The sequence below is a fragment of the Hemiscyllium ocellatum genome, chromosome 14, assembly GCF_020745735.1.
Source record: "Hemiscyllium ocellatum isolate sHemOce1 chromosome 14, sHemOce1.pat.X.cur, whole genome shotgun sequence".
NCBI classification, from domain to species: domain Eukaryota; kingdom Metazoa; phylum Chordata; class Chondrichthyes; order Orectolobiformes; family Hemiscylliidae; genus Hemiscyllium; species Hemiscyllium ocellatum.
Genome location: NC_083414.1, coordinates 85,090,445 through 85,113,943, shown reverse-complemented (window position 1 = coordinate 85,113,943; position 23,499 = coordinate 85,090,445). Strand labels below are relative to the sequence as shown.

At 44.7% G+C, this 23,499-nt stretch overlaps 1 long non-coding RNA gene across 1 annotated transcript in view; it reads left to right on the top strand.

Moving 5' to 3' along the window:
• Positions 1–271: 271 nt before the first annotated feature.
• LOC132822435 (uncharacterized) overlaps positions 272–23,499 on the top strand; it is a 42,954-nt gene continuing 19,726 nt past the window's right edge. The window contains exon 1 of the long non-coding RNA XR_009645447.1: positions 272–373. This is a non-coding gene — a long non-coding RNA (uncharacterized LOC132822435). The remainder of the gene's footprint in view (positions 374–23,499) is intronic.

Genomic DNA, 23,499 nt, shown 5'->3' with positions numbered 1-23,499 from the left:
ACAGGGTGTTTGGGTTGTTCAGTGTTCTACTGTTCCTTTCACAGACCTTTTGTAAGTTAATTTTCCTCTGCTGCCCACCCTCTGACAGCGTGCTGCTCTCTAAACACACTGAATTTTCCACAATCACTTTGGCAGTGAATAATTCCTTTTTACAACAAAAGAGTGCATTTTCCTTCCATTTCTGACCATCAAATTCTGCAACATTTTCATTCCCTGTAATGCATTTAGCACTCCCTGAAATATCAACTGTGTTTCTCCTTCCACAGATCCCAGTGATTAATGCCAAAGCCCCATTGCCTGTGGAGAGGGTGATGTTTGACTTCCTTGTACAGCTGCAGTTTGTGTGGTGAAGGTGCTCCCACAATGTGGTTGGGTAAGAGATATTACAGATTATTTACTCAGCGACAGGAAAGTTGACAATCTATGAGCAAATCAACAACAGTTTGTATTTCTATCATTTTTATAATTTCACAGAAATACTATTGATAATTTCTGACATTAGACAGCAGATGGGTATATTAGGTCAGGTGATCAAACGAATGACCAAATAAGCAGGTTTTCGGGAATACCTTAAAGGAGAAAAACAGATATGAAAGGGTTAGGATAAGAATTCCAGACCGTGTTGTCATGGCAACAGTAGAAACAACCAATCCGGTGAATCAATGAATAAACACATCGTTGGGAGTCTGAAAGAAAATGAGTTGTTGAGGTCTCACAGGTTGTGTGGTGCAGGGAGACAGGGATGTTCACAGCCAGGAATTACATCAAGGGTGAGAATTTTAAGTTGCTTGTAAACGGGAGCCTTTTGTTGGATCAACAACTTATAGAGCAAGTGAGCAATTGGGCAGTAGAGTTTAAGATATTCTTGAGATTACATGCAAGTTGAATGTGGGAGGCTGGCCAGGAGTGTGTTTGGATAATGAAGTCTGGAGATAACAGGGATGGATGAGTATTTCAGTAAATTAGCTGAGACTAGGGTGGACTTGGGTGATCTCATGAATGTAGAAATAGAATGTAGAGTCAGACTCCTCCTCATCATCATCATCACTCCCCCTCACCAATTCACAGATATTGTTCCTTGCTCTGTTTGTCTTTTCTGGTTATGTCCTGCTCACCCATTCTGTTACTAACTAATATTTTACTTCAAGGTTGTTGGAAAATCCTTCTCCATCTCCACTCTCCCTTTGCTTTCTGAAGTCCTTGTATTTGGTGTCCCTCAAGGATCTATCCTTGTCTCTCCAGTTTCTCACCTACATATTGCCAGGAAGTGACATCGTCCAAAAGCACTGTTAGGGTTCACATGTCCACTGACAATGTCCAGCTCTACCTCCCCACCATCCCTCCCCATTGCTCCTCTGTTATCAAACTGCTTGCCACACTTCCACTACTCGATTAGCTGCAATTTCCTCCAATGAAACATTGTAGTGGTTAAACCCATTGCCTTCAGTTGCTATTACAAATTCCTTTCCCTTACTGCTGAGCCCCTCCCTCTCACTGGGAACTGAGGCAGAACTACACACTTCACAATATTGCTCTGCTATTCTGACCCCAAGGTGACCTTCTGATCAGACATCAACACAATCACAAGCACCAGGAATTCCAATCTGTAAAATGTTGCTTGTCTCCCCCTCGCCCCTGCTCTATTGTTACTGAAACCCCTTACCCGTGTTGGTGTTGCATTAAAGTTGACAAAACTAAAACAGAACCCTTGATTCCGCTGCTGACCCAGAGTCTGGTTCTCGGTTCCCTCATGCTGGGACACATCCTGTCAGTCTTTACCTTGTCAAACACCTGAGGAAGCCGATATGTTTGAAAGAGTTCACTTCTCATTTTTCCCAAATCGAGTGAGTAGAGTCCTGACTTTTTCAGCCTTTTCTTAAAAGAGAATCCCTTCAAACCAAGGATCATCCCAGTCAATCTTCTCTGAATGCCTCCGATGAAGTGATGTATTCCCTTAAATAAAGGGAGCAAAACTTCTCTCATTACTGCAGATGTGGTCTCCCTCGCACTGTATAAAGTTGCTGTCAGGTATATACTTCAAACTCTTATGCTGCAAATCCCTTGAAATCAGGAGCAATATTCCATTCCCCATCCTGATGACCTGGTGTAACTTTGTGCTAGCTTGCTTTGTTTCCTGCACATTTACCCCTTGCTCCCTTTGTGGTGCAGCTTTCTACAGTTTCCACCAATTAAATAGTCCTCTGTTCTTTTATTATCTCCTTCAAAATGAACAACTTCACATTTTCATATTCCATTTGACAACTTGTTGCCCACTTCTACGATGAATCCCTCTCTGTAAACTGGTTATAATCCTTTTCGAACTTTACTGTTATGCCTTTCCTAGGAGATTTTCCACATCATTCTTCTAAACTTTTCCTGGGAACACTGGGCAGTGGGAAGCATGCCGAGTTCCTGTCTTTTAAGGAATACTCTATGGAATGACTGGGAGGAGCTTACTGCCTATTTGGTCAGAATGGAAACAACTTGCCCATCGAGCTGCGTGAGCCTTTCACCCCCCCCCCCCACCCCCTCCCCATGTCTTATTGATGAGGCACAGCGGCAGCACAGAAGGAAAGAAGAAGAAGAAGCAAATCCTGCTCTCCACATCTCACTAACACTTGGAAAATTCTCTCCCATGTGTCAAAGATCTGCCCTGTTCAGTCACATGAAGCCCCAACATGGAAACTGATAGAAACCCACTTAGATTTCCCCCTGAACTGACTGCTGACCTCCACAGGGGGTAATGTGTCCAGTCATCCTGGGCCAGGAGGACGGGATGGTGCGAGTTTCTAATCTGATCTGACAGAGATGGATTTTATAAACATGTATTACAGGTGGACATTCAGATGGTAACCTCAGTATTTGTAACACCAAACTCTGACAGAATTACTCAATTCATCAGGACCTGGATATTTGCATTTAGTTGTGAGTATTGTGTTCCAGCTCATTTCTATTTGATGCATAAAAGTTCTCCTTTGAATCAAACCATCCTGTCAATAGATCTCCCCCAAGTCTTTCATATATGTCTTGTCAACAGTTTATGATGAGCTGATGAGTGTAAGGTTGATTATTCTCATGTATAATTTCTGTAAACCCCTCTGTCACAGGGCACCCACAATTTCCTTTGTTACAAGGAGAACAACCACAGTTTCCCCAAACCCCTGATTCCCCAATGTCTGTTTGCTCTCTATAAGGCACACATCAGGATTGTGTTGGAACATTCTCCACTTACCTGCATCAGTGCAGCCCCCAACACTATTAAAGAAAGTGAACATCCGCCAGGACAAAGCACTGTGCCTGAGTGGGATCCCATCCACCAGCTTCAGCATTCAGATGGATATTCTTGATATGTACCAATAACACCCACATCTCTGCAACTAAAATCCCCAATTCCTTGTACCATCCTGGTAAATCTCCTATGCCCCCTCTCAGGGACCCTGCCGTCCTTCCCAATGTATGAGCGACCTCGGGTTGCACAGACCCAGCTGCTCTGTGTTCCTGTGGGTGATGTCATCATCGAGCAATAGTTGCACTAAACCTCACTGTCTGTGAGGGTGGGAGACACAAATCCTGGTAGCATTTGAGATGTATTTAGTGTGCACTTGCAATGCCACAAGTACTGGAAAATAGATTAGGATAGTTCGGTGGTAGTTTTCTTTCTCGCAGATGGATCACTAGAGTATTTTTCTGTTCTGTATACGGCTGAGATGTTTATGACAGGAATATGACAGGCTCCATTGGACATCAGGTCAGAAACGGTGATACTAGAATAGATGACACATGGTTGGTCGATGTTTTTGGGAGGTAAGTGAGACAGAGAGTTTTAAGATGAAATTCAGAAGCTCAGCTCAGGAATCAGAAAGGGCCATCATCAAGTGATAAATAAAAATAGGGCGTCCTGAAGCCTGGAAATAAAGAAAGGCATAAAGAGCAAAGTTTTGAGAGAGGGGACGGGATTAGAGATAGGGAGGATAATGAAGTTGGAGGATATGAAAGTTGGAAAGGATTGAGAGGATGGAGGATGTTACAGAGATAGGCATTTATGATAGAGGTTTTTGGGTTTTGTGGTTGGAGAGGAATTATTGAAAAATGGAAGAGTTGTAAGGCTGGGTGAGGTGGCATTGACAGAGATAGATCTGAGCACACAGGAATTTACAGAGGTAGCAAGCGTTAGAGTCATAATGTTATACAGCACTGACACAGGCCCTGTGGTCCAACCAGTCCATGTTGACCATAATTTTGAACTGAACTAATCGCATCTGCCTCCACTTGGTCCAAATCCATCTTAGGCATGGGGAGGAATATCCAAACTCCACATGTACAGCCACCCAATGCAGGAATTGAACCTGTGTCCCTGGTGCCCCTGTTGATATACGGGTCCAAATGTTTTTTCCTCTTAGAATCCCATTCCCCTACCCTTTAACGCTACTTTTACCCCTGACTAATTCACTAAACCCAATCATCCCTGAACACTATGGGCAATTTAGCACGGCCAGTTCACCTATCCTGTATATCTGTGGTTTGTGGGAAGAAAGGGGAGCACCTGGAGGAACACACGCTGACATGGGGAGGAATATCCAAACTCCACATGGACAGCCACCCAATACAGGAATTGAACCTGTGTCCCTGCTGCTGTGAGGCAGCCCTGCTAGTAATTGAGCCACTGTGCCACCCTGAAATTGTAATTGCATTCACAGCTTCCACATCCTCTGCAAGTTTATTCCACACGTGAACCACTCTCTATGCAAAAACAATAAAATAAAATAAAATCCCAAACGTTGTTTTAAAGCTTTCCTCCTCTCACTTTAAAATGTATGTACCCAGTCTTGAATCGCGCCCCCTCCTGGAAAGGGGACCTGCTGTTCACATTACTGGTAGTCTTCAGGATTTTATAAATCTCTAATAAGATCACCCCTCCGCCTCCTACGCTCCAGTGAAAGAAGTCCCAGCCTATCCACTCTCTGCTTAAAATTCAAACCATCCATTCCCATTAACCTCCTGGTAAAACTCTTCTGATACCGCTCCAGTTTAATAATATCCTTCCCATGACAGCACAATCAGAACTGCGCACAGTATTCCAGAAGAGGCCTCCCCAACATCCTGTACAACCTCAACATCCCGTCCCAACTTCTATACTCTGAGGTCTGAGCAATGAAGATAAATATGCTAAACACCTTTTTAACCACCCTGTCTACATGAGACACATAATTCAAAAATCTGAACACCAAGGTCTCTTTGTTCTATATCACTTCTCATAGCCTGACTTTTAGTGAGTGTAAATCCAGCTGCCTTTTATCAAGATGTAATATTTTTCATTTATTCCAATCCAAAACATCCTTCGAGTATAAGGGCAGTAGGATTATACTGAAGAGGGTAATCAGGAGGTCAAAAAGGGGACAGGACAGAGCTTTGGCGAATAGTTAAGGATAATCCAAAGGGTTTTTATAAATACATTAAGAACAAAAGGGTTACTACAAAGAGAATAGGGCTCCTCAAAGATCAGCAAGGCGGCCTATGTGTGGAGCTGCAGGTGATGCGGTTGGAGGGGGAGAGACTAAACGAATATTTGACATCAGTGTTTACTGTGGAGAAGGACATGGAAGGTATAGAATGTCGGGAAATAGATGGTGACATCTTGAAAAATGTCCATATTACAGCGAAGGTGGTACTGAATGTCTTGAAACGCATAAAGATGGATAAATCCCCAGGATATGATGAGGTGTGCCCTAAATTTCTGTAGGAAGCAAGGGAAATGATTGCTGGGCCCCTTGCTGAGATTTGTGTATCAGCGATAGTCACAGCTGAGGAACCAGGAGACTTGGGGTTGGTTAATGTGGTGCTCCTGTTTAAGGGAGGCGGTTTGGACAAGCCCGGGAACTACAGACGCGTGACCCTGACGTCGGTGGTAGACAAGTTGTTGGAGGGAACCCTGAGGGCCAGGATTTACATGTATTTGGAAAAGCAAGGACAGATCAAGATTGATGAAATTGATGTGCTGGAAATTTGGGAAAACATTAAGATTGATAAGTCCCCATGGCCAGACCAGATTTATCCTCGGCTACTCCAGAAAGAGAGAAAGGAAGTTGCTAAGCTGCTGGCGACGATATTTGCCTCCTCACTCTACAGGAGTCGTACCAGAGAATTTGAAGGAGGCGAATGTTGTTCCTCTTTTCAAGAAGGGAAATAGGGAAATCGGTGGCAATTACAGACCAGTCAGTCTTACATCTGTTGTCAGCAAAGTTGTGGAAATAATTCTGAGGGATAGAATTTGACAGTTTGTCAAAGCATAGTATGATTATTGAGTTCTTTGAGGAGGTGTCAAGACAGGTCGACGAATGCAGACCAGTGGATGTGGTATAAATGGATTTCAGCAAGGCATTTGTTAGGGTTCCCCATGGTAGGCTCATCCATAATGTCAGGAAGGATGGGACACAGGGAGATTTGGCTATCCGGATTCAGAATTGGCTAGCTGACAGAAGGCAGAGAGTGGATGTAGATGGAAAGTATTCTGTCTGGAGGACAGTGTTGAGTGGGGTCCCACAGAGCTCTGTTCTTGGGTCTCTGCAGGATTTATAAATGACTTGGATGAGGAGTTTTATGGCTAGGTTAGTAAATTTGCCGATGACACAAAAATTGGAAGTGTTGTCAATAATATAGAGGGCTACTGCAGGCTGCAGAATGACATAGACAGGATGCAGAGCTGGGCTGAGAAATGGCAGATGGAGTTCAACCTGGATAAATGCGAACTTGAATGCTGAATATAGGATAAAGACAGGAATCTTGGCAGTGTGGAGGAACAGAGGGATCTGGGTGTGCAAGGATATAAATCCCTCAAAGTTGCCAACCAAGTGGATAGGGTTGTTAACAAAGCAAATGATTTTTTGGCTTTCATTAACAGGGGGATAGAGTTTAAGAGCCGTGAGGTTTTCCCACAGGTCTACAAGTCCCAGGTGAGACCACACTTGGAATTTTGTGTCCAGTCCTGGTCTCAATACTATAGGAAATGTACAGAGGCTTTGGAGAGGGTGCAAACAAGGTTTACTAGCATGCTTTCTGGACTGGAGGGCTTCCTGTATGAAGAAAGTTTGAATAAGCTCGGACATTTCTCTCTGGAGAGAAAGAGGAAGAGAGACGACCTGATAGAGGTGTACAAAATAATGAGAGGAATAGATATAGTCAATAGTGAGACTTTTCTCCAAGGTAGGATTGACTTGTTTGAGAAGGCATACTATGAAGATATTAGGAGGAAGGTAAAAAGGACGCGTCTGAGGTGGGTTTTTTTTACAGAGTTGTGAATGCATGGAATGCGTTACCAGTGGTGGTGGTGAAAGCGAAGTGATCGGGGACATTTATGTAACTGCAGGACATGCACATGGATAGCAGTGAGTTGAGGGGTGCATAGGTTAAGTTACTATGTTTTACATTCGGATTAAATCGCGGTACAACATGGATGTAAGAACCTGTTCTGTGCTGTACTTGTCTATGTTCTATGAGGGATAGTCGGCATGGCTTTGTGTGTGGGAAATCATGTATCACGTACTTGATTGAGCTGTTTTTGAAAAATTAACACAGAGGAGTGATGAGGGCAGAGTGGTAGATGTGATCTGTGTGGACTTCAGTAAGGCGTTCGACAAGGTTCCCCATGGGAGACTGATTAGCAAGGTTAGATCTCTAAGAATACAGGGAGAACCAGCCATTTGGATACAGAACTGGCTGAAAGTTAGAAGACAGAGGGTGGTGGTGGAATTTTTTTTTGGATTGGAGACCTGTAATCAGTGGAGTGCCACAAGGATCGGTGCTGTGACCTCTGCTTTTTGTCATTTATATCAATGATTTGGATGTGAACATAGGAGGTATAGTTGGTAAGTTGGCAGATGAAATCAAATTTGAAGGCGTAGCGGACAATGGAGTATGTTACCTCGGATTACAATGGGATCTTGAGCAGATGGGCAAATGGGCTGAGGAGTGGCAGATGGAGTTTAAGTTAGATAAATGTGAGATGCTGCATTTTCGAAAAGCAAAGCTTAGCAGGACTGATACACATAATGGTCAGGTCCTGGGGAGTGTTGCTGAACAAAGAGACCATGTAGTGCAGATTCATAATTCCTCGAAAGTAGAGGCGCTGGTAGATAGTGCAGTTGAAGTGCTTAGATGGTCACACCAAGCACTACTGATGCTGCCTGAACTGAAAACAATGACCAGGATGGATAAGATGTGGGCATTGTTGGAAGTCAGAGTCTATACAATGCGGACCTGGGGAAGTGCAGCAGGTCAGGCAGTATCAGAGGAGCAGGAAAGTTGATGTTTTGGATCAGGACACTTTGTCAGTTCTGATGAACATGCTGACCCAGAACGTCAGCTTTCCAGCCCCGTCTAGTTCATGCTGGTCATCAAACACCTATTTATTCTAGCCCCACGTTCTGGCGCTCAGCGAGTAATCGATATTGTAGTGCCTGGTGTGATCATCCCAACACTACTTCAAGGCTGCAATGTTTCCTGCGTCTGTCACCATTTCCGGTGCTGCCAGACCCGCTGAGGATCTCCAGAACTTTTTGTTTTTGTTGTGGATTTTCCACCATTTTGCTGAGGCACTTCGAGTCAGAGAGTTATCCAGCACGGAAACAGGCCCTTCAGTCCAACTCGTCCATGTCGGCCAGATATCCTAACCTGATCCAGCGCCATTTGGGAGAGTTGGCCTATATCACTCTGAACACTTTCTATTCATGTACCCCTCCAGACGCCTTTTAAATTTTAATTTGGCCTGTGTTCATCATTCCTATAGCATCTCATTCCATACGCTCACCAACCTCTGAGTGAACCGTTTGGCCCTCAGGTCCATTTGAAACCTTTCCCCTCTCCCCTAACACCCAATGCCCTGTAGTTGTAAACTCCCCGACACTGGGTGGAAACAAAGACCTTGGCTATTCACCCTGTCTGTGCTTCTCTGTAAGGTAACCCGTCAGTCTCTGACGCTCTGGGGGAAAAAGCCCCAGCTGATTCAGCCTTTCCCTTTAACACCACAGTCCTAACAATAGCCTTGCAGATATTTTCTGAAACCCTCCTCAAGTTTTGTAAAACAGAGTCACAGAGATGTACAGAATGGAAACAGACCCTCTGTCCTCATCGTCCATGCCAACCAACTCATTTATACATGTACCAAGCAAGTTGTCCCTACGGTCCCCTTGAAGTCTTACCCCTCTCACGTTAAATCTATGCCCTCTGCTTTTGGACTCCCCTATCCTGGGAATAAAGAAACTGACCCGTCACCATGTTGTTGCTCCTCACAACTTTATAAAGTTGTATAATGCCATCCCACAGCATCTCTTGCTCCAGGGAAAATAGCCTCAGCCCCTCCCTATGGTTTAAATGTTCCAATACTGGGAACACCCTTGTAAATCTTTGCTGAACTTGTTCAGGTTTCCCAACATCTTTCCTGTAGCAGGGAGACCAGAATGGAAAGCAGTCTGGGGATTCCAAAAGTGGCTGAGCTAATATACTGTACAACCGAACCATGATCTCCCAACTCCTATCCTCAATGCACTGCCCAATTACAGCTAGCATACCAAACACCACCTTCCCGACCTGTCTACCTTCAACCCCACTTTCAAGGAATTATCAACTCACTGCACAGTGTATTTGTTTGTGCACACTTCCCAGGAACTTGTCATTATGAGGTTGAGTCCTATTGTGGTAACATTTTTCCGAAATCAGGGAGAATAGAATTGAATGTAGTATTCTAAAACTGGCCTCACCAATGCCCAGTACAGCCACAACTGGAGCTAACTCCCATACTGGGTGACGAAATCCCTACAGTGTGGAAGTAGGCCATTCAGCCCATAAGACTATGCCAACCATCTGAACTTGTGTATTTCCCGTATCCATGCCCCTCATGATTTTGCAAACTTTGATAAGGTCACTCATCAGTCTCTGACGCTCCAGGGAACACAGCCTACTCAACTTCTCCCGGTAGCTCAAATCCTCCAGTCCTGGCAACGTCCTTGAAATTCTTTTCTGACCCCTTTCAAGTTTCACAATATTGTTTTGATAGGAAGGAAACCAGAATTGTATGGATTATTCCAACAGTGGCCTAAGCAATGTACCGTGCAGCCGCAATATGATCTCCTAACTCCTGTACTCAATGCTCTGACCAATAAGTGAAATCATACCAAATGCTGCCTTCACTATTCTATCTACCTGCGACTCCACTTTCATGAAGCTATGAATCTGCACTCCGAGGTGTCTTTGTTCAGCAATTCTCCCGAGGACCTTATCATTAAGTGTATAAGTCCCTACTGCAGCACCTCACATTTTTCTAAATTAAACTCCATCTGCCACTCCTCAGCCCATTCGCCCATCTGATCAAGTTCCCACTGTACTCTGAGGCAACCTTTTTCACAGTCCACTACACCTCCAATGTTGGTGTGATCTGCAAATTTACTAACCACACCTCCGATGTTCGCATTGCAGTAATTTATTTAAATGACGAGAAGTAGTGGATCAAACAGCGATCGTTGTGACACTCCACTGGTCACAGGCCTCAAGTCTGCAAAGCAGCCCTCCACCACTCTGTCTTCTACCTTTGAGTCAGTTCTGTATCCAAATGACTGGTTTCCTCTGTATTCCATGTGATCTAATCTTGTTAACCAGTCTTTCATGAGGAGCCTTGCGGAACACCTTACTGAAGTCCACGTAGATCATGTCCACCGCTCTGCCCTCATCAATCCTTTGTTACTTCTTCAAAAGACATTCTTCCCTTTGTAAAACGTAACAGTTACAGCACCAGAATAATCAGCCCACCATGTCTATGTGGATCATAATGCCATTCCAAACAAATTCCATCTGCCTGTACATGATCCATATCCCTGCCACCCCATGCCTGCTTATGTCTACCCAAATGCCTCAAAAACGTTGTGATTGTTTCTGCTTTTACCATCTCCCAGGAGAGTACATTCTAGTCACTGACCCACCTTCTGCATAAGAAACTTGCTTGACATATCTCCCTTTAAACCTACACAGATATTGTTGGAAATGCCCAGCAGGTCGTGCAGCGTCTGTGAAGGAAAATGAGTTAATGTTTCGGGACTGGTCCCCCTTCCTCAGAAACGTGAATTCGAATTTCTCTTCACAGATGCTGCTGGACCTGCTGAGCATTTTCAGAAACTTCTGTTTCTCTTCCTGGTTTACAGCATCTGCAGTTGTTTTGGTTTTCATTTCCTTTAAACTGCCCCCTCTCCCCTTAAATGTGTGGCTCTAGAATTTGTCACTTCCACCTTGGAGAAAAGATTCACATTATTCACTCTGTCTGTGCCTCTCGGGTTACCCCGCAGCTCCTGACTTGCCAAAGATAAAAATCCAAGTTTTCCCAACCTCTCCCAATCCAGACAACATCCTGGTAAACCTATTTTCACCCTCCCCAAGCCTCCAAATCCCCTTGAAGTCTTTCCCCTCTCATGTTAAACCTATGCTCTCTACTCTTAGATTCCCATACCCTGGGGTAAAAAAGAAACCTTGCTTAGTCACCCTACCATTGCTCCTTATAATTTTATAAAGTTCTACAATGCCACCTCAAGCGTCCAGTGATCCAGGGAAAATAGCCTCAGCCTATTCAACCTCTCCCTATGGTTCTAATGTTCCAATACTGGCAGCACCGTTGTAAATCTTTTCTGAATTCTTTCAAGTTTCCCAACATCCATCCTATAGCAAGGAGACTGGAATTGAAAGCAGGATGGAAATTCCAAAAGTGGCCGAGCCAATAAACTGTACAACCGAAACCTGATCTCCCAACTCCTATCCTCAATGTACTGCTCAATAACAGCTAGCATTACAAACACCACCTTCACCGACCTGTCTACCTTCAACCCCACTTTCAAGGATCTATCAACCCTCACTGCACGGTCTGTTTATTCGTCAACATTTCCCAGGAACTTGTCATTGAGGTTGAGTTTATTGTGGTAACAACTTTCTGAACTCAGGGAGACTAGAATTGAATGTAGTATTCTAAAATTGTCCTCACCAATGCCCTATACAGCCAAAACATGACCTCATAACTTCTATACTCAGTGACAGAATCCCTACAGTGTGAAAACAGGCCATTCGGCCCATGAGACCATACAACCAACGGAACAACATCCCACCCTAACCATGTAACCTCTCATGTCCTACAGCGAATCCACCTTACCTGCATGACTTTGGATTGAGAGAGGAAACCAGAGCATCCAGAGGAAGGTCACGCAGACACACACTTGGAGAATGTGCGAACACCACACAGACAGTGGAATGGAACCCAGTCCATTTATTAATCAGTGCCATGACCAATAATGGTCACCATCCCAAATGTCAACAAATGATCTCCCTGAAACTCTACTTTGCAGGAACTATGTAGTTATTCTGAGCCCTTCAGAGGGATTGAGGGGATGGAGAGAAAACAGCAACAGGGTTGAATTTTAACCTGTAAAAATTCTCTCCATCTTCCCGCTCTCTGCCTGTCTCCCCTGTCTGTTTGTTCCCCCGTCTCCCCCTCTCTGTCTGTCCCCCATCTGTCTGTCTGCCCCCTCCCCGCGCCTGTCCCCGTTGCTTCCTCTGTCCCCACTGTCTGTTCCCCATCTCTCTTTTCCCCCTTCTCTGTGCCACCCCTCCCCATCCCACCAGCCTCTCTGTCTCCCCACCCTCTGCCACCCCATCCCTGCCTTCCCTCATCTCCCTATTCCCTAGGTCTGTACTCCCCCACCACAGGGAAAAGACGTTGTCTATTTAACCTACCCATGCCCGGTGTGATTTTATAAATTTCTGTAAGGTCACCCCTCAGCCTCCGACACGCCAGGTAAAACTCCTGGCAACATCCTTGTAATTCTTTTCTGACCATTTCAAGTTTGAGAACATCCTTCTGATCGGAAGACCAGAATTGCATGGAATATTCCAAAAGTTGCCTAATCAATGTCCTGTACAGCCACAATATGACCTCCCAACCCCTATACTAAACACTCTGACCAATAAAGGCAAGCAGACCAACTGCCGCCTTCACTATCTTATCTACCTGCGACTTTCCTTTCAAGGAACTATGAAGCTGCAGAACAAGGTCTCATGTTTAGCAGCACTCCCCAGGAACTTACTATTAACTGTATACATCCTGCTAAGGTTTGCTTTTCCAAAATGCAGCACCTCCCATTTTTTTCTGAACTGAACTCCTCAGCCCATTTGCCCATGTGATCCAGATGCCTTGTACTCTGAGGTAATCCTTTTCACTGTCCACTCCAACTCCAATTTTGGTGTCATCTGTAAACTTACTAACAATACCTCTGATGTTCATATCCAAGTCAATGATATAAACGACGAGAAGTAGTGGATCTAGCACCGATCCTTGTGACACCCCACTGGTCACAGGCCTCCAGCCTGAAAAGCACCCCTCAACCACTACCCTCTGTCTTCGACCTTTGAGCCAGTTGTGTATCCAAATGACTAGTTCTCCCTGTATTCCATGAAATCTAACCTTGCTAACCAGTCTCCCATTGGGAACCTTGTCAAACGCCTGACTGAAGGCCATGTAGATCATGACTACTGCTCTGCCCTCTTCAATCATTTTTGTTCCTTCTTCAAAAAATTAACTCAAGTTCATGAGATGTGATGTCTCACACACAAAGCTGTTAATAATATCCAGGGCTTAACTCTGTAATCTGGGGTCTGCGTCACCCAGTTATGGGTGTTAATATTCTGGATAAAGTTCACGTACACCAGCTTTGTGTTAGTGACTGTGTATTGAGTCTTGTTAATATCACCAACACAGGTGAGTTCCTTTTGAAAGGCAGTCCCTATATCCCTAACCCCCTCCCATCTGCTCTGTCACTTCCATCCCCACCGTAGACAGTGAGTGGGAGGAGCTCATGGAGTTTCCAGGCGAGTGAGATTGAGAACATCTTCCCTTCTTTCCACTAGCCCACCAAGAAATGGTGGTAGTTCCTTGCCTCTGGACCAGGCTGATCAGGTTCAGAGTTGAGTAACACCATCTTTGAAGAGGCTGATTAGAAAAAGTGCCCAAGCCCCCAGGCCATACTGTCTCCCAGCTGTCCCTGCCTGAGCCTCAACAGAACCTTTCTGTAGTTTCTCTCCTGTCAGACCCTCCCATTGCACAGTTTGCCCAGGATCCCCTCCTGCTGCTACACTGCTCCTGTCCCTCACTGACCTGTCCATCACCCGTGTCCCTCCTCGTTCATTCATTGTTTACAATCGCATTGTCCAGTCCTCCGGTCCCGCCCCCTCCATTCTATTGGGCAGCTGCTGCTGTCAATCACCTGGGCTCCTGTGTGATCTGGAGCATGTCCTTTCGAAGAGGAGACCAGTGCACAGGCGCGGTGCTGGCCAATTGGCCACAGGGAGGGTGGGATTAATCTATCATTGGCAGCTCCCTATCTTCCTCCTCTGGGAACAGGACCCAGGGAATAGCCCCTCTCCTGGTAACCTGACAAGTGGTCAAAGTATGAATGGGGGAGGATTTTGCAGAAAGTTATCAGAACACATTTTGTGAAAATTCGGGATTCTTATGGAAAGGGACAAAGATGGGCCTGCAATTAGAGTTCTAATTTGGTTCATTTCAGTTCAACCAGATATGATTTTGCCAGTGTGCAAGATGCAGTGTGTGCAGGATGGTTCTCATCAGAGGGTGAAGGTGGTGAATATAAATGAGAGGTTCCAGATTGGGGAAAAATCAATGTGATTCCGACCAGGAAGGAAACCCGGGGACCTGGGGGGAGGATTCACCAACACCCAGGAGGCTCTGAGTCAGAATCATTGATTTGGTTCTTAGTCTGCAGACAAGAACTAGCCAATTGAATTAAAGGAGAGGAGAGAGATTGTGAAAACTGGATGTGGAGGGAAGGAGTGAGGAGATTGGTTTGGTCTTCAGTTAACAAGAGAGAGAAATTGTGAGACTGAGATTTAAAGCTTTGGGGGGAACAAGGAAACTACAATTTAATACTATCACTATCTTATGAAGTTCCATCCTGTATTAACAGTGATGAGTTGTTTTCTCTGTTGTAGGGTACTGAATGGGTGGATTTGTGGATGAAAAATTCAAATTGATCTTCATGTTCAGACCTGATGGTTACTGGATCCGTGCCGATCTGAATATCATTGGCCTTTTCATCCGGAAGGAAAGGTGTGTATTCTGTCCGTGGACAATATTTCAAATGTCAGTGCATCTGGAAAAATTACTGCGACACAGCCAAGTCCATGTTAGCAAAGTTTGTAGCTTTGAATGGAGGCTGTTTATCAGGATTACCTCCATGGCAATGGCAGTTTTTAAAAAAAGTCTAGTTCAATTCAGCACATTGTTTTAACATCGCACCCCTCCCCCACACCCCCCGTGGCTCACTTCAGTACTTGATAGGTGCTTCAGTTTCAGTGGGATTGTCTGTCAGGATTCTGATGTGGAGGAGACGGTGTTGGAGTGGGGTGGACAAAGTTATAAATCTCACAACACCAGATTATAGTCCAACAGGTTTTTCTTTTGGAAGCACTAGCTTTCCGAGCACGGCGTAATTTTTAACTTTATCAGGTCTATCTCTATGATGACAGACTTCTTCAGTTAAGTACCTCAATAACCAGTGGGCGGCACGGTGGCACCGTGGTTAGCACTGTTGCTTCACAGCGCCAGAAACCCGTGTTCAATTCCCGCCTCTGGCGACTGTGTGTTAGGTGAAAGGGTAAAGGTAAGACCATGTTTCTTGGTGCGTTACGCTTCGGCGGGTCGGTGTGGACTTAGTGGGCCGAAGGGCCTGTTTCCACACTGTAAGTAATCTAATTACAGAGGCCACATATTCCCCTCTAGCAGTATCAACTGCGATTCTGGCCCTCGGGTTAGCTACTCGTCACTTTTTATCCCCAATCCCATCTCACTTTCTGTTGCTCTTTTAAAGTTTTTCTAATCTCCTAGTTTCTCGCTGATCACTGCCAATTTGTATGCCTTCTATTCTAATTTGATAGGCACCCTTATTTCCTGAGCCACCCATGGCGGATTACTCCTTTTCCTACAGTCCTTCCTTTTCACTGATATATATTTTTGCTCAGCACTTTGAAAAATTGCTTTGATATTTCTCCACTGGCCGTCAACTGCCCCATCGTAAACACTTTGCTTCCAGTTTACATTAGAAAACTCCTGTCTCATCCTGTTGTCGTCTCCTTTGTTTAAGCAAAGGATCTTGAGACTGGATTTAATCTTCCCGCTTTCCATCTGTATTCTAAATTGATCCATAATTATCACAAGTCCTTTATCAGATTACAAGGTGAGAGGATGTTTCCTGGGTGTTTTGGTTTTCATTATCAGTGACCTTAACTTTGTAATAGAGCACAGGATGGATATTTCACAACAGAGTATTCTGGACGGTGTGAATGCACTACACAGTCTAAAATCATAAATCACTGTCTCCCCTGAGTTTAAAATTGCAAAATCATTATCTCCTACATGGTTCCTCATTATCTAAGGTTGGAACACTAATCCACCTGATTATCCTGCATTTTCCGAAAATCTCCTTGGGTGAATGTGGTGATTTTTGGATTCAGCTTTCCAGTTATTAACATGAGAAGATGAGCACTGGGCACAGGAGTGGCAATGTAGCCTTTCACACCAGCTCCACCATTTCATACGGTGATGATTGAGCTCACCTCGGTCTCAGCTGGATATTCCCACCTGCTCTCTCTCACCCTTCAACTCATCACAAATTCAACATCAGTATCTCTTCATTAAATCTGCTCATTGTCCTGGCATCCACCGCATTTTGAATAGGGAATTCCACAGATTCACAGCACATTGAGATAGGTACATTCTTCTTCCTGAGAATAGAATAGAGTCCCTATTGTGCAGAAACAGGGTATTCATCCATCGAGTCCACACCAAACCTATGATGAGCATCCCATTCAGACCCACCCATTCCCTGTGACCCTGCATTTCCCATGTTTAATGGCTTAACTGACACATGCATGGGCACTGTGGGCAATTTAGTTTGGCTAATTCACCTAACCTGCACATATTTGGATTGTTGGAGGAAACTGGAGCACCCAGAGGAAACCCACGCAGACATGGGGAGAACGTGTAACCTCCACACAGTCACCTAAGGCTGGAAACAAACCCGGATCCCTGAAGCTGTGAGGTAGCAGTGCTAGCCACTGAGCCACCGCTGCTTAAAATCTACTAACCCTTATTAACCTCCCCGCCCCGCAATTGGCTGAATCTGTGTTCTTTACATCAGAAATCAGGTTGTGGAAGCAGATGTCTCAGTAAAACCCAGTGACAGCCCATATGTCCTGTGTGTCTGAATGGGGATCCTATACCCAACACCTTCCACCCCACACTTTTCATTCACTTTCCAGAGACAGGGCTCCAGTAGCTTCATGGGGACTACAATTCCCACAATCCCTGAGGCAGGGACCACACGTGTGTGGGGAAGCCTGGCACTGTAAATGTACAGAATGTGGGACGATTTTGGAGCATGTGCTTTGGGGTAACTAGCGGAAAGTACTTCACACTGTGATTGGCTGGAGGACGAACATATCGGTTGGGGGGTCAAAGTGTCAATATACTCATGTGGGGCCAAAGGCCATCCCCAACTCGTCATAACACTGGGCACCGACCAATGGGAAACAAAGAAGGATCTGACCCATTCTCCCAGACTGAAGGTTCCTCTTCTGCCCAGGATCTGCCACCTCCCTTTCTGTTTCCTTTTGTTTCATTCTGCTGTTACATTATTGACTTGCAGCAGCTGAAGGGAAAGGAAGTGAACCCAGAAAGGGTGCAGAGTCTAACCAGGGACGGGAAGTGGTGGCATGGATCTGTTTATCAGTAACTCCATGAGAATGGGGAGGGTGTACACTAGGGGGTAGCAGAGTCAGAATGGTGGGAGAGAGTAAGTGGGCTGGAGGGTTACAGCTTTGGGGGAAGAAAGTGGAAAAATGATATTCCAGAGAAGCTAGAATTGTCTGTTCTGAATTTCTAACCTGTACATATTCCTTTATACAGGGTGCTAGACGGTGAAGATTTGCAGACTGAAATCTCAAACTCATATGCAGACCGTGATTACGTTAACCAGCATTTGAAGAACCAAAGATAGAGAATCACTCGGCCAAAATCCTGAAAAACTCTCCTCACAGCATTGTTGGTCTATTTGTGCCAAATGGACTGTGAATGGTACAAGACAGCAGCTCGCTACCATCTTCTCGAGGGTAACTAGAGATGGGGAATAAATGCTGGCTGAGCCAGTGATGCCCATATCCTGGAAATGGTTTCTATCTCTAGTTGCTGAACCCCAGTTGATGTTACTGCAGGATGATGAGGGACGCTGAGTGTATCCTCCAGGAGGCAGCACCATCACATTACCCCTGCCTATTCCCACACAGTAACATCATTGGAACAAAAGACAGTGAAACCAAAGGAGGACTGAGATATAGTTCTTCGAGGTAAAGTCATGAAAGGGGATTGGAACACAGCAGGAACAGGAGACTGAGCTGGATGGTCAGCTGTTTCCCATTGAATGGTGGAGCAGGATTGAAAGGCCGAATGGCCTCCCGCTGCTATCTCCCAGGTATGTATATAGCCATGGAGCCTGGGTAGGAAGAAGGCAGGGCAGGGATTCTGCAGGCGAATGTGCTTCCACATCAGTTTTCAGTGAGGGACAGTTTGGATTTTATTTAACATTGATCTTTAACACAAGGTTTGTGAATTTGGTTTTAAAATGTTGTAGCTGTTTATTCCACAATAAATAAAACTAAAAGAAATGAAATGAAACTATCTGAATATAACAGTTTTTAAAAATTTCAAACACCCAGAAAAATAAATCCTGTCTATTCCCCCAAAGTAGAGTTGTGGGGAGGGGGAAGCGGTGGGGATAAAGCACTATATCCCCTGCGGTGCCCACTTCTATTTAAAGGCATCAAGAGCATTGATACACACCACATGCTCCTTCTCCAAGGACACCCGGCTATGTCGCCTTTATCCTCAATCATAGAACAGAATCTCGACAGTATGGAAGGAGAGCATTGGCCCATCAAACCCCACCAACTATCCAAAGAGCATCCCATCTGGAGCACTCCACCCCTGTAACACTGCATTCCCCATGGGTGATCCAACGAATCTGCTCAATCCTGGACACTGTGGACAATTTAGCACGACTGATTCACCTAACCCACAAATCTTTGGAGGAAACCAGAGCACCTGGAGGGGACCCACACTATCCTGGGGAGAATGTGAGAACTCCACACAGGCTGTTGACCAAGGCTGGACTCCAATCTTGTACCTGGTGCTGTGAAGCAGCAGTGCTATAGAGCAATTTAAATCAAAACAGATGACCCCTGCTCATTGCTGTTTGTGGAGACTCATTGCCCAGAGAGACATCCTGAGATTCAGAAAGAGACAATATGAATTCAATCAACTCCTGCCGAGTTAATGTGATTAACAACAACATCAATACTCCAACACTATCATCAGACCTCGTACCTATTCTATCATTTACAATTTTTAACCCATGGGAAGTTTGTTACCAGATTCGATGACAGCCATAATGCTCTGACCACTTTGACAGAGCCAGTGCTAGTCAGTTCTCATAGTTATCAATAGACTGAATCTAAACAGGATGCCCCACAACAGGAAGTGCTCTGACACTCAATGCCCGTAAGTCAAGGTCATTTTCCTAAAATCACTCACGTCTGGCAATACCGTTGAATGTATTTTATACAGTAACCTTTCAGTCTCAATTGCCAGTTCCAGTCCATGAAGCAGCCAGTGACATGCCAGTGAATTGAATTCTAACAGCAGCATTGCCCTGGCAGGAGAGATTGAGGAGCTTGAAGCTGTCTACTCTGGAGTATCTAAACATGAAACACTTCAAATGAACAAAAATCTTCAAGAGCTCGATAGGATAGATACAAGAAGGAAGTGCTCCCTGGCTGGTGTGCCTGGAATGAAATAAACACTAACTACGGTATCTTTACCCAGCATCCCCTTTAGCTGCATTAATGTTGAAGATTTATTTGCTGCTCTAATTCCACTCTCTCGATCACTCCCATTTTTCACTGCTGTAATGTTGATGACTGTGCAAATGTATAAAATTTAATTTAATCCATCCCAAAGCCTCTCTGTACCTGTGTCTCACTTGTGTTCACTGGGACACTCACTCAATGTGACCTCTTCACAAACCCTGCTCTGATATTTCCTTAGAGGGCTCAGAATTTGTTATTCACAGAATTGTTACGGTGCAAAAGGAGGATGATTGGCTCATCAGATCACCTCACTGAATGCTATTCTTCTCCCTTTACCCCATAAACCTTCCAATAACACCAGCGAGTTCACAACTAACCACAGCGATCGGATTTGTTTTGTTTGTTCATGGGATCACGGCATCACTTGCTGGGGCCGCATTTATCATCCATTCTAACTGCTCAGGAGATTATTCAGGGTCTGGATTGACATGTCGGCTGGACCAGGTCAGAGTTAACACAGTTTCCCAGGCCCAATGACATGAAGAGTTGTTTTCTGGCCTATTATCCTATTTCAGAGCTAATGAATAATGTTTGCAGTTGAATTAAAAGTGAAAGACCAAAAGACCAAGTGAAAGATTGAGCACGTCCTCCTGTTTTCTCAGTTGTTATTGACAGTCTCATCCCCCCCGCACCAGAACCTGTTCCAGAGAGGGTTACAGAAACAGCAGAATGGTCAGCTGCAGCTGGTCACCTGACCGGTCACTGGTCCCAAAGCTTCACTCTCCACGGATGCTGTCAGACATCCTGAAAATTTCCAGCAATGTTTGGTTTTGTTTCTGATTTCCCAGCATTTGCAGATGCAGTTTTTCAATATTCATCTTGTGTGTTGCAGAGGACTTTATTGATGAGTTAGGCCACAAATCAGCCATGATCATCCTGAATATCAGAGCAGGGTTGAGGGGCTAAATGGTCTCTTCCTGCTCCAATGAAAGTTGTCCATCTGCAGCTTGTGGTAACATTTCCCCTCACTGCTCACTTCACCTCCATGTCGAACACACTGTTACTGACTGAACACACCTCCTGTGTTTGCACCAAACCTGCTCATGTTCAGTGGCTCCCTCTCCTGCGACACGGGTTTAACTCTCATCATGGAATGCTGTCTCTTATTACTGCGGGAATGCCCACAAGGACTCAGCCTGGAGTCTGTATCCCCTGGGATCCAAAAACCCCATTTATTTCCTTCTTCCTATTTCAGCCTGGGTATTGAACTCTCGGTTTCAATCCATTCTCCTGTCATGCTCTTCAACATGACCATGTGGGTGGACTAGAGGCAGCTGGGATTTAATGAAGGGAAGTGGGGATTAGGCGGAAGCACGAGGAGAGGTAATAGCAAAGACAGTTCTCATTGTAACGGCAGAGTTTCTCCCTGACACAGAGTGTGGTGAGGCACCTGAGTTTGTGGGGGAGACAGATTCAATCAGGGATTTGGGAAAGCACACAGACACTGACTGAGCTGTCCATCTGATTGTTAACTCAGACAAAAAGACAGAAAGAAAGAGGCACATTTAGATAGCACCTTTGATGACCTGGGGCAATGAAACATGCTTCAAACCCAATGATTTCAACCTCAAATCTCTGAAAATACAGACACAAAGCTTCCTACTTGTACCAGGCTGTCTCTCCAGCGTCCTTTATTTCTTGAGAAAAGAGTTTTGAGCTGTGTAGCCATTCCTGGTGATTGTAACCTCGGTGTTCTTGTAAGATATATGACTGAACCTTTATTTTCCTGTTCCCTGTAAGTGACATCAGCAGCAGAAACAGGTCCGGACCTGTGCGGGTTTCGGTTGGAGTATTTGTATTGACAAATTCATTCCCACCCTCACATACAGTGTGAAATTGCTGTAAAACAGAAGGAAATGATTGAGCGAAAACCAACAGAAACACCAAGGCAGCGTGTGTACCTGAGCTGAATGAACCTGGCATGAGGAAAACGTGTCGACAATCACAACTAGTTAGAATCACAGAATCCCTGAGGTGCACAAAGAGACTAATTCGGTCCATCGAATCTGCAATGGCCCTAACACCATAACACCACATTTAGCATAGCTAAACCAATACACTTAACCTACACACTACAGGCCCTGTTAGCACGGCCAATCCAGCAAACCTGCACATCTGTGGGAGGGTCACATATTATGTCTAAGTGCTCAGGATTGTGGATGAAGGCTCACAAATACTTGACTCTGACACAAATGCTCTTTTTTTTATCAAAATAAAATCTGGGGGAAACTGCAACCGGAAAGATTTCTGATTATCTCAGGAGGAAAAGAATTCAAAACTCGTGCCATTGACCCAGGGGGCGCAGTGAAAGTTACAGAGGTCTGGGAACCATCAGAAATGTAACAGGTTGTGAGCAAGGTTGGTATGAGACAAGGACAAACAGACAGTCTGTCACTCGGGTGAAGACCGGAGAGATTAAACAGCAGAAATGGTAGTCCCTCAAGGCCACGGGGAATGGAGTTAGGGCTGGGAACGAAACAAGGAAACAAGTTGAGCAGCTGCCAAAGAAATACATTGAAAAAAAAACAGATTATAACAACATAGAGGGCAGAGTACACAGTCTGAAATTGTTGCTGTCATTGGTGAGTACAGAACGCTGTAAAACCTGGATCGTTCTATTACATCCAACACATACAGGATGGACCAAGCAGCCTCGATCTGTGCTGGAACTTACTGACAAATTTAGTCTGACGTTTGGAATTCAGGTCGGATGATATTCATAAATTCTCAAAGTGGACTTGAGTTTAATATTCTGGAGAAATGTCAAATAAATCACAATGATCCCATTCTGCAGACTTTAGTCCATAGTCCTGCATGTTCCAGGGTTTCAGTTACATCCATGTCCTTTTATTCTAATGTGATGCTGGCGACTGCCTCTACCACCCCATCAGTGAGTTCCTGCCCCCGACCATCCACTCCCCTTAATCTGAGAATTAGTTTCAATCTAAAACCTCCAGTTTCTGACCTCTCTGTTATGAATAGCTCCTTCCTATTCACACGATCTGGATTCCTCAGCATCTTATCACTTCAATTAAATCTCAGCTCATCCTCCTCGGAAAACATCCCCGACTTATCCAACCTTTCCTCAGAGCAGGCATTCTCCAATCATGGAAACATTCTGATCAATCTCCTCTGTACCCTCTCTGGTGAGAACACATCAACGTGGGGACTCGGATTGAGTGCAGTACCTTAATCATGGATTAACTTGTGTTCCTGACATTTCCAGTGTCACCTCCGTGTTCTTGTGGTTGTTGCTGATACAAGAAGTATCCTGGTTTTCCCACATGGAACTGGATGTGCACTCCATGGGGCTGGGATTCCCTACCATTTGTTAACTAATCCTAACTTAACTTCAGATTAAAACAAGATTATCAGTTACTCAACAATCAACTTCCTCCATTATTCTCAAGTTACTTTATTAAAATTATTATTATCTAAACACAACAGGCTTTAATTTGCTGAACAAGTATTCAGGTATCT